Source organism: Mytilus galloprovincialis, chromosome 1, assembly GCF_965363235.1.
Source record: "Mytilus galloprovincialis chromosome 1, xbMytGall1.hap1.1, whole genome shotgun sequence".
Taxonomy (NCBI): Eukaryota; Metazoa; Mollusca; class Bivalvia; order Mytilida; family Mytilidae; genus Mytilus; species Mytilus galloprovincialis.
The window spans coordinates 96,471,620-96,484,670 of NC_134838.1; the positions used below are offsets into that span (position 1 = coordinate 96,471,620).

Genomic DNA, 13,051 nt, shown 5'->3' on the forward strand with positions numbered 1-13,051 from the left:
TTGAATTCTGTTTTGTTTGCCTCAATGATGAAAAATAAATGGCAAAATATATAAAAGGGATATTCATGAATATAAGTCGTGGTATGAGTGCCAATTAGACAACTCTCCATCAAAGTAAACATTTGTAAAGTAAACCATTTAGGTCAAAGAAGGGCATTCAACACGAAGCCTTGGATCACACCGAACAGCAAGCTATAAAGGGCCCATACAATGACCATTCAAACAGCAAAACCAACGGTCTTATCTATATAAAAAACGAGAAGCAGTAATGAACCCCATCAACAAACGACATCCATTTAACATCAGGTTCTTAACTTTGGACAGGTGCAAATATATGCAGCAGGTTAAAACGTTTTAAAAGGTACCAACCTTCACCATTACCCGAAACAATAGTGTAAAATCACAACATAGAAAGACACACTATGAAATATCAATTGAAATGACTGAACTCAATCAAAAGACACTTCAACGGTTTCGGTGCTTATTTCAAATATTTGGCTTGGAGCGTTTCTGGTGAAGGTAAATCCAGAAAAGCGCTTCGAATGCAATAAATAATTAAATGTGTTGTTTTCAATTTTTTTAACACAAACAAGTGAACATACACTGACTGAATAGATTTGATCTTTGACACAATGTGAATACAAAGTCAATAAAATATTAAAGAGGTGGGATGTTTAACAATATCAGAAAGACATCCATAACCTTGAACAAAATGCTGCCAAATAAAATAATTTTCACAGGTAAATGAAAATAATTTTGTTTTAAGGTAAACAATAATGGAATAAGGAAATATACAAAATAAATTATTTTGAGAACAGTGAAAGATCAAATTTATAGTCATACCATACATTTATAACATAAAGGCAACAGTAGTATACCGCTGTTCGAAATTCACGAATCAATTGAGAGAAAACCAAATCTGGGTTACAAACTAAAACTGAGAGAAACACATCAAATATAAGAGGAGAACTACGACACAACAGAAATACAACACTAAAATGTAACACACACAGAAAAGAACTATAATATAACAATGACCACTTGGTACTGGACATTTTAAGAAAAAAGAGACGGGTTGAACCTGGTTTTGCGGCTAGCCGGTTAAAGCTGATTAATATAAAAACAAGAGAGAGAAAAAGATACATGTTTAACTCTTAATAAGTAAACATAAAATAACAAAAAAACATTACAAATTGTATCAACAGGCCAAATTAAGAATAAGTACAATTTGAGAGTACTCGCAGTTACTGAAAGCTTCTTAAAAAGCAAAAACAATTAAAAATGAGAAATTATGCATCAGAGACTAATATCAACTAAAACGCATCCCAGGGGATTAATATTTTAACGTCACAGATAGTCAAAGAAGGCATGCCTTGTGCAATGCCAAAAGTCAAAGTATCGACAGGCAGTAAGATAGTTAGAAGTAAACCTTTTAATAAAAACAAGTAAAGATAGTTCTCTATATACAAAATGAACAGGGGTGTATATTTCTACAAAATAAAATGACTTTTTATTGTGCAATTCTTTTTCACTTGGTGTCTGTTTATTTAAAAGCAGAAGTCACTGTGTATAGTGTAGCATGTCTTGGACATTTGTCTTTACAGATAACTATATCTCCCCTTAGGGTAGCTACTTTGATTTTTTGAATTCAATAAACGTTTTTGACTTCACGGGGATGCGGGAATGGACGCGTTTAAGAGTGTTACATTCATGTATATATATATATATGGATATTAATGAGGTCCAAAGTCTTGCAAGACAATAATGGATCAGCCGAGCTTTAGTTATTTTGACAAGATTGGACAAAAATAACTGCTATGGGAGTATTATTGACGGTAAGCGAGAAAAAAAACACACTTTGTGTGTTGCAATGTTGTGTCAAAATCGAAGCTAAAACCACTTCATTAATTTGAAATGGTTTTCTGTGTTTTGAATTTGAAAAGGAGAAGAGTTAAATGAAACTTTTGGAATAGGCAAAATACTCTAAAGCACCACAAAGATGCCACCTATGGTCTTAAACAACAAATCAGTGACAATATCTGATTCTTCCATAATCTAAATATAAATGAGGAAAAAAATCGGTAGAGTTTAGCAAAGATTTGCAATTCATAATAAACTTCGTTATGGCAAAGTACAATCGCTGACAAGGTTTTAGGCCTCGGACTGACACATGATAATGTTTGCTGGTTAAATTAGTTTTTGAGTTCTATTACCAATGTCATTTCAACTGATCGGGCGGAGCTTACGTTTTAAATTGCATAAGGACAGTTTATTCGAAGATGTGTGTGATTAGGATGATTGCCGTTATAGTTATTACTGATATCTAATTACCTATCAGTGCCATCAAAGGAATTAACAAAAGAATAACTGGACACTTCAATGATGAGTTTATCCTAAAACACCTATCTATAGATGGACTGGTTTGATATGAGCGAAACGGTTAAACTCCGCCCAGTCAAGTGAAAAAAATTGAGTAATAAACACCAGTAACTAGCGTAAAATACAGCTACTCTAACCCAATTGGTCAAATTGTGGCATATTTTTCGGCTGATTATCAACTTTAACAATGTAGCTAATCTTCCATCATGTCTATTCTATGTAGCCGAACAAAATATTAAACAAACGATTTCTTGTACTTGTTTGGCTTTACAACTATTTTAATATGAGCGTCACTGATGAGTCTTATGTAGACGAAACGCGTGTCTGGCGTACTAAATTATAATCCTGGTACCTTTGAAAACTCTTACATAAGAATATAAATGTAGATAGATTGGTATGAACGACTACATTTCTGCATTTAATCTATATTTGTAACGAAGCTTTTTTAACGTGTTGATAAATTGTTTGTTTCTATAACCCGATGGAAAAAACGTTTTTGTATAAAAAGGTTACCTTGAAATGAGTAGAGGCGGAAATGTTTATGTGTATTAATCTATATTGTTTACAACTATTATCGTATTTGTAATTGCAGGTATTGTTTAGAATATATATTAATATTTTAGAAAAATCAGAATCCATAAAAGTCGATATATCATAAATGTCTTATTAATAGCAAACGATGGGTTATAAAACCGAAGAAAATACTGATTGCTTAAAATTCCACCCATTTACTTGGTTAAGATAATCAAAGTGAAATTTGCAGGTCATTGTTTCCTATTACTATAGAAACAGAAATGTATAAAAATTAAAATGACTATCAGCAATGAAATAATATCAACAAATCAAATTACCACATAAGCTTTTCCAATCACGTGTTCAATGGCTTATTCAAGAAAAGGCAGACACGCCCTTATAAACCAGACAGTCGGAAGCTTCGGAAATTGTAAAACATAATATTTATAAAGGTATGTAGTACTGTTCAACATTTTTATAAACTATTCGAAAATTTAAAAAAGTATGTCTTTATAAATGTCACTTATATATATCTTTAAAATCTCAAATAAAGCTTTTTGACGCCGAGGAAGGTATTTGCTACGGAGTTGTGCGTCTGGCGCAAAAAGACAATGTCAATCCTGGTATGAGTTTTTATTCCCGGAGGGTATCACCAGCCCATTTAGCGGCACCTCTGTGTCGAAATGAATTATCATTGATATATGGTCATAATCATATATTAACTGTTTACAAAACTTTGATTTTTAAAAAAACTAAGGTTTTTTTTACCTCAATAATAGATTATCTAAGCTGTATTTGGCAAAACATTTAGGAATTTTTGGTCTGCAATGCTCACCAACTTCGTACTTTATTTTGCTTTTTAACTTTTTTTTATTCTGGCGTCACGAATGAATACGAAATGTCAATCCTGGTAACTTGGATTGTTTATTTCTAGTAATCTATAATAATTATACATACTTTGTTGAGTGTTTAAAGAAGGTTATCTTCAATTTTTACGAGAAAAAGTTTATCTGCATCGAAAAATGTTGGGGTTTGTGGAATAACTAGGCAATGTTTTATGTTTGTCAATTTGTCTTAAAATTAATTCCAGATGATACTATTAACTGTCATACAAGTGAGAGGTTACGGTAACTATAAAACAAAGCAGGTTTTATCCACCATGTTCTACATAAGAAAATGCCTGTACCAATTCGGAAATATGACAGTTGTTACTCTGTTTGATGTTTTTGAGCTTTTGATTTTGCCATTTATTTAGAGACTTTCCGTTTGAATTTTCCTCGGAGTTCAGTATTTTTGTGATTTTACTTTCTATTGCAGTCAGTTCACTATATTAAGTATTGATTTTTTATGGTCAGTATGTGACATAGAGTGGTTTACCAATGACTTTTAAAAAACTGTGCTGCATTCTTACTAATCCCAACTGAAAACCTTTTTTTAAGAAAGCGACAATGGCCTCTGGCTATTATTCCAGTAGAACCAGATATGCTTTACAAAAATGCAGAACATCGAACCTTTTTTGATGAATCTATATCGACAATCTTTAGGTCCAATTTTCTGACATTACCCCAGTGTGAAATTAAGAATAGTGCTATGAAGGTCCATATTTGTATGTTTCTTTACGCAAAAAAAAAAAGCAAATACCTAGAAGAAGTGAGAATATACATATTTTTGGCATAATTATATTAATTATACCATTATTCATGAAAATGAAAAAAAAAAACAGCTAAGAAGTAGAACTGATTTTCCCTATTTCACACAATGTTCATGCTTATGGATTACAATATATTTTGGCATATCTCTGAACAGATAACCCAACTTTCAACAACCGGAGAGACCATAAACCCTCACAGAGTTTTCGAGTATTCGTCTGGTCATTATATGTATAGGAAAACAGTTCGTTGGAAGTCAATATTCATTTACTATAGGAATTACCAATTGTTGATCTGTAAGCTCAGTTTTTCAATCATTGTGTTTGCATTTGCCTGCAAAAAATCCCAGGTTGAACATAGTTTATATTAAAGAACATTGTCTGGTCCATTCAATGAGAGTGACTCTGTTTTTGAGCTTGATGACAGAAAGCATCGAAAACACTGAGACACGGTCTTGTGAAATCAAATAGTATTTAGAATGAAATTCATAACAGTGTAGCTATGGCCATTCATTGACTGGGGAAAATTAGGTGAACGTTCGTCTGTAATGCCCACTGCTCACGACGTACTTATCATAGAAATTTAAACTGTGAGGTCACCAAAGGTTCTAAACGCCTAAATAAAATAATTAAAAATACTAATCAGGAATAACCTTTGTAATTTGAAAATAAATAAAAATGGCCTTCAACACGGAGTCTTGGCTCACACCGAACAGCAAGCTATAAAGGTTGAATACTTAAAATTCTTTACTTGATTTTTTGTTATGGTTTGACCATCAATTTTCCTAATATGATATCGCACGTTCTTTCAGATTATTTTTTTTACTTAATTGGCTTTAAAATTTACAATGCATGATGTCGTCTGTTTATGTAGTTCATATGTGTTTTTCGTTTCTCGTTGGTTTTCCCGTTTGAATGGTTTTACACTAGTAGTGTTGGGGCCCTCTATAACTTGCTGTTCGGTGTGAGCCAAGGCTCCGTGTTGCAGGTCGTACCTTGACCTATAATGGTTTACTTTTATGAATTATTACTTGGGAGGAAAGTTGTCTCATTGGCACTCATACCACATCTTCCTATATCTATCTATATCTATACATTTTTTTTTCAACAAAAGAATACATCACAAGAATATAAGTTTTGTAAGAAACGTGAGAAATTGTGTTGGACTTGAAGATAAGGCAAAGTGACAAATATCTGAAAGAATGAATCGTTTTATGGTATATTAAACAAAGAAATCAAATGATTTTTTAATTATCCAGAACTCTTCACAAACAAAACCCACATGTATACGCATTGAATAAATAGTAGGCCATTCTTACATGATCACACCGTAGAAGTAGTTGTGCTCTTAATCAATGAGATATTTTGTGAATTAACCCCATCAACTTAATAGTTTTTTTTACAATGGATAAACCTTTTTTTTTATTATTATTAAATAATATCATCTCTGAACATTATTATTCTTATAAATGACACGGTTGTATGTGATGATTATAATAAATATTTAAAACAAATTCCTTTCAAGATTTGTAAAAAGAAAGTTTCATTTTATGTATCGGAATGTGTAACAAGTGAATATTTCAATCCCCACTGGAAGGCTTCTGACAGACTTGGTGAGCATAAAATCATAGCCGTTGACAAACAAGTTACAACCTACAAACGTTTTACTGTCGACCACACTGTTATGCAATTAATTCTATATAATTAATTTGTTTTGGTTTCATCAATACCAAGACCTCTGCGGGGTATTTTTCTATTTCTGTGTTTATAGATCCATAGTAATCCAATGCAATGCGACAAAAATTGAAACAGCTTTCTAATAAGACGCCATTCTTATCTGAACTTGTAAAAAGTAAATTGCTCCCATTTTTTATTTCACACTGGTATTGTCAAACAAATGAGGATTAATTCCCTTTTTTATCGAAAAATTTCACCTGCAAAATCTTCAATCTTCATTTTTACAATTTTGAACTGATTCTAAAAACAAATACACCAAGAATGATTGCGTCAAAATGCTGGACTTATTTTATTGGCAATAAATTTGCTGAGATTGGTGGATTGATATTTAAACAGGCAGTCGGTATTCATTTGGGAACTGACTGTGGACACTTACTGGTCGACTTAATTTTTACTCATGTGAAGCAGCACTCAAACAAAACTTTCTCAGACCAAAAAACACGAAGATCTTTTGAAAGAGGAACGAAAGATACAAGAGGGAGAGTTAATTAATAGATAGAAAATAAACTGACAACGCCATGGCTTAAAATAAAAATACAAACAGACAAATAATAGTACGAAAGTTCTTTATTTTCACTGTTAGATATACTGATGATGTTCTGTCACTCAATACCCCACATTTGAATGAGTTCATACATTTCATTTATTCAAGTTAACTTGAGATTTAAAAGAAAATCTGCTTCATATTAAGATCTTTTCCTCTTTTGCATTAATGCTCGACTTGAAACTAAAATCTATGACAATAGTTATCAAAGGTACCAGACTTATAATGTGATACGCCAGACGCGCGTTTCGTCCATATACGACTCATCCGTGCACTCAGATAAAAAAGGTTAGAAAGCCAAACAGGCATAAGGTTGCGGAGCATTGAGGACCGAACATTCCAAACAGTTGTACCAAATGCGGGTAAGGTAATCTTTGCATGGGAAATAAAATCCTTAATATTTCAAATAATTCATACTTTTGCAAACACATATTTTATGAAAACAAATTACAATATAATTGATATACAAATGTGGCAATTTTAACTGTCCAATTGACAACTTATTATTTCTAAACAGCATTTTTCGGAATTTTCGGGTCATCACTGCACTTCAACTTTGTACTTGTTCGGCTTGTTACTATTTTTATCTGAGCTTCACTGGTGAGTCTTATGTAGCCGAAACGTGCATATAGTGTATTAAATTATACGCATGGTACCTATGATAACTATAAGCATGTTTATTTGTGTATTTCTCTGCCCGTAATGTTCTTGCATTTATTTGTACTGTAGTCCTGTCTGTAGTGTTATCGTTTTAGTGTTGTATTTAACGTTGACAAAAAAATCGCGAGGTTTGGCTAGCCGCAAAACCAGGTTCAACCCACCATTTTTTCATTTTTTTTCTTAAAATGTCATGTACCAAGTCAGGAAAATGGCAGTAATTATCTTATAGTTCGTTTCTGTGCGTGTTGCATTGTCGTTTTTTTTTTATTATTGCACTTCAGTGTTTTTGTTGTTTCGTTGTTTTCCTCTCATAGTTGATGTGTTTACCTCAGTTTAAGTTTGTAACCTGGATTTGTTTTCTCTCAATTGATTAATGACTTTCGAACAGCGGTATACTACTGTTGCCTTTACTTAACAGCAGACTTCTTGTTCCTATATTTTTTATTTATTACAGTGTATGTCCAAATTCAGTAATAATCCGTCTAAGTTCTATTTTAGGGACAAATCTAATAACGCTAAACGTAACCTTGATGCTATTTTTCTGTTGTATGAACCATCATTCTGTAATTACACCGCGGAAATTTACGTAAGGGAACTTGTTTTAAATAAGTCTTATATAAGAAACAATAATTGTCCCTCTCTAGATTTTGTTATTTTGATTTCACTCACACGGTTAGCTAAAAACTGTACGATAAAATATATATTTTTCTACGGTGGCTATATTCCTTTTGTAAACTTCTTACGATTTGCATATGTCATAATTCGTTCACTCTCTGTTATGACAGTTAAGATTTCAAGATATTAAGATCTCGGCGAACAATGTAATCTATGTATAACTGGAAAATTATTATGTCAGGGAGTTGTTACCGAAAAATTACTGAGTTATTAAAGATACCAGGCTAATTTGTGATACGCCGGTCTACACAAGACTCATCAGTGACGCTCAGATTAAATAGTTAGAAAGCTTAAACAGTATAAAGTTGAAGCACATTAAGGACACAAAATTCCAAAAACGTTGTGCCAAATACGACTAAGGTAATTTATTCCTGGGCTAAAAAAAGTCCTTAGTATATCGAATAATTCATACCTTTGCAAACAGTTTATTTATAAAAAAAAAATGACCATATAATTCATATTAATGTTAACAACGAAGTGCTGACTACTGGGCTAGTGATAGAATAGTTCCTTAATTATGTTATTCATACACAAAAATTGGTTTGACAATTACAGTATGTACGTGCATGTTATAATGGACGGGCCTGTAACTCAGTGGTTATGTTTTGGTTTATATTTGTACTATTTCTTTGTTTCGTATTCAATATGAAAAATCAGTCCAGTAGTATGTTTTGTTAGATTTTTTTTCTCAATTTGTCATATTGTTGCCTTTTATAGTTGATTATTTGGTGTGGATTTTGTTCACTGTTGAAGGCCGTACTTCAACATTAATACCTGATTGATAATTAGTTTATCGGCAATCATGCCATATCTCCTTAAAGACTCCCAATAGGCACATCAACGTTGTTTCAATGTTGATCCAGTGACAAGCTCATTCACCTGCTGGTTTCTTCAAGGTTTTTTTTAATGACTACACAACAAATTACCACCGCATCCTTTGTCTTTAAATAATAACACTGTAAATCAATTTTCAAAAACAGTTTAAATACGAATACTAATTCTTTGATATGACATCCGTTAAAGCTGATTACCACACTAGTTATATTCCAGTGTCTCATTGCTCGCTAGGGATAATTCAAATAATACCATCGTAAGTGGTCCTTATATTATACTTACTGTTATTATCTTCTATTTTTGTTTTCATCAGAATATGTTTAAAAATGTCATGTAAAGTATAATTGTGTGATCAATTGTAGGAGAAGTTCACTACTATATAACTTTGACATTTTTAGATATTTAAAAAATCAATGCTATTCCGTTTTTTTTCTGGAAAGACAAAGAAGCAATCATAACTAAACTATATATAGGGTATTTTTTAACGTCTTTATCAGATGATACAATATATCTAATAGATAAAGAAATCCCTGTCGTTCTTATAGCATTAATCAATATTTTTTTCTAAAATGGGTTATAGGGAAATACTGAACGTGTAAGATATAAACATATAGTACCCGAAAGCTTTAATCATTAATTTTTTTTAAGGCGAAGTGTGAATTTCAATTTACTATTTTAAGTGTCATTATTTTTTCAAAATAAAAATAAAACACTATTAACTTGCTGAATTAAAAACGGAAAGTCCATTTACAAATGGAAAAATTAGAATTTCAAACACGTCAAACAAATGAAAAACTGTCATATTGGTATAGACATTTTCTTATGTAAAAAATGGTGGATTAAGCATGTTTTATGGTAATCTAAACCTCTCACTTGTTTGACAGTCGCACCCAATTTCATTATATTGACAGCAATGAGTGTCGAATAAATTCCATAATATTAACAACGTGAGGACGGTTAAATATACCCTGTTCTTGTGATGGAGACCACTCATACAATAAGAGTTTACAATATTTATTTGTGTCTATGGTATTCACATTGACTCAATTTAAGATACGCCATTGTTATTAAATAATCTAACTGATTTTTGAAAAATATCAATTGACACCGTACTTAACATTAAGGTGATTGTGATGTAGCCTATTAATATTGAATTACTGGATGTTATTATAAAAATGATTAATAATTGTAAAAATTTTCTAAAAGCTGCTTTTGCTTGACATTTCAAAAATTAGAATAAGACAAACCAAAATAAAGAGATGCAAAATACATATAAAGGAACAACATTATTCTCAAAGGGATATTGGGTTAAAATTATTTGACAATAATACATTGTTTATATAAAAATAAAATGTTTGCCGAAATGCGTCCAGTGCAAAAGCACTAAATAAAACATACAAGACAGTAGGTTATAGTTCTAACAGGATTGTAAAGAAAACGTTTTTCTTGTGTTGTTGTATTGATGATTTTAAAAACTTGACTTCTACTCTCGTAGAGATTGTGTTGTGAAATTTCTAACGAACAGCTCTTTTACAAAAGAGGGGCGAAAGATATAAAATTAACATTCAAACTCACGATTAAAAATAACTGACAACACCTTGGCTAAAAACAACAAAACAAAAAGACAGACTAATCTTTATGGCGTAATTCAAGAGATAGAGGGAATCGCCTCTATTCCTGCACTAAAAACGTTCATCAAGCGTCTGAGTGATAGTCATTTAGCAGGATAAAATAGAAATAATGTTTGTTCTGTATGAACTTAATTAGCACAATTCCCTATTGACATCTTTGCTGATAGTAAAGTATGTGAATTTAATTTATTTTGCCGAATAATTTATGCAATATAGCATCGTTTTTTTTTGCAACCACTCGCTCAACAAGGAACGGAAGTGACGATGCCATTGAACGCACGAATAATGTTCACTTAAACCAAAGTTTTTTTGCTGAAATGCATCGAACTCGAAAATTGTCTATTAAAAGAGGGACGAAAGATACCAAAGGGACAGTCAAACTCAAAAATCTAAAATAAACAGACAACGCCATGGCTAAAAATAAAAAAAAAAGACAAACAGACAAACAATAGTACACATGACACAACATAGAAAACTAAAGAATAAACAACACGAACCCCACCAAAAACTAGAGGTGATTAAGGCGACAGTAGTTACTCGCAGAAGCGAAGAAAAAGGACTATAGGTAAAAGTTTTTTTTTAAATTTTAGTCCAAAAGAACTTGTCAATTGAAAGTCGTTTGCACCAACGGTAACAAAACTGTATTATTTACTATTAGAAACTTTCCTACCTTATTTGGTTTAAATTTGATCGGCGTTCGTTGAAAGTTTACCGTATCCCATAAAACTCTATCTTAATGAGAGTAATGCAACATTGGTATATTTCATGTTTCTGAATCATTGACAACGAAATCTGTCACCGTTTTTATTTTCTTCACAGGAATAGCAAACCATGTGTTATGACATGTCTTCTTACTATGACTACTGTCCTTATGGTTGCTGTGATGAACAGAAAGACACAATATGTTGTAAATATTTTGGACCTTTTCTTGGTATATCTGTAGCGTTGGCAATTTTTGTATCTATCCTTATTATTACTATTCTTTGCTGTAAACGACAGAAGGGATCGCCTGGTGAAATCATATTAAAAGGAGATATAAACACCAGCATGCTTATTGAAACATGTAAGTACATCTTTAAATATGCAAATATAGATTTTACCACTTCATTGAGTGTGAAACGATATTTATCTACTCGATACAGTTTAATATAACTGTTGGATATATATCGTATTGCACGATGTCTTGTGGAGTAATCTGTTTCTCTGGTGATTTTTTGACAAATTGCAGACTAATTTTATCCACCTTTTCGAAAGATCTGCACAAAAAAATGTTTTCTTTCTATGTGATGTCATCAGACATGGTCACCTCATTACATGACGTCACACAAGTAATTTCTGAAATAAGCAAGAAAGATTTTTCGTCATAATCCAATTTTGTACAAAAAGAACTAATATCAAACGAATTACACGTTTGATAAGATACAAATAATCATAAAGTCAGGAAAAGGATAAATCGGTTAAGAATTAGAGAAATCAATTTGTACAATGACACTAGAATCGAGTAAAGTCAAATCAAATGAGGATACAAACTAGACCATGATTCGTAACAGAGACAAATAACTGGAAAAGAGTGAATTGGGTAATCTGACAGTGCATAAAGTATGGTCTACTTTAGGTTTTCTAAAGTGTGCATATGATCAAAATCAGCATCATATCAAAAAGATAAGATTGTAATCAGAATGTGAGATGTATGAACACTGTTTTGTAATGAAATTAATAATAGCATCAATCCAAAACATATATTGGCCTTAGACACACGTGCGGCGAAGACTAGGGACAGGGATGGATGATGCAGTTAAACTGAATGTTTAAAATGAATTTGTATTTCTTTTTACAAACGTTTGCAGTTTCTTTTCTTGATTAACATCCTACATTGAAGTATTCTTTAGTGAATGGGGAAAGAAGAAATAAAAATCATATTTTTCTTGTGCTTATCGGTTAATTTTGCCGTACTATTGAATATTAAAAATGTATCAGATAAAGTGACTAGTATTAAGTATGTAAATGTTTTCCAGGCACAATGAAAGAATGTTCAACTAACGTCAGCGTTAGTAAAGACACTAACGTTGTTCCTGTGCTGCCACCCTGTTACGCTTCTATAAACCATGGGTATAAAGGAAGTATAAATGGAGAAGACCTTAGTGGTATTAAATATAATAGCCACCAAGACTATCCACCGCCATATCAGCCATCAGAAAATATCTAACATTATAAGACGACAACAGAACAACCAGAAGGAATTTGTCGAAAATTGTAACAGCCTTTTACTGTGATTCTTAATTCAAATACTTTTGTCCAAAATGTAATGTAGTAAAATTAAGAATGTAAATGGAACATATGTCAAAGAGACAACAACCCGACCAAAGAGTAAATATTTTCTTATTTTTCGAGTTGAATTTTACAGAATAAAAAAACCGTACAAATATATAT

General features: G+C 31.8%; 1 long non-coding RNA gene across 1 annotated transcript; it reads left to right on the forward strand.

The window, feature by feature from the left end:
- The first annotated feature begins 3,269 nt into the window (after positions 1-3,269).
- Positions 3,270-13,051, forward strand: LOC143050364 (uncharacterized). The gene is made up of 3 exons (XR_012970494.1): positions 3,270-3,344; positions 11,441-11,684; positions 12,637-13,051. It is a non-coding gene; the product is annotated as an uncharacterized LOC143050364 (long non-coding RNA).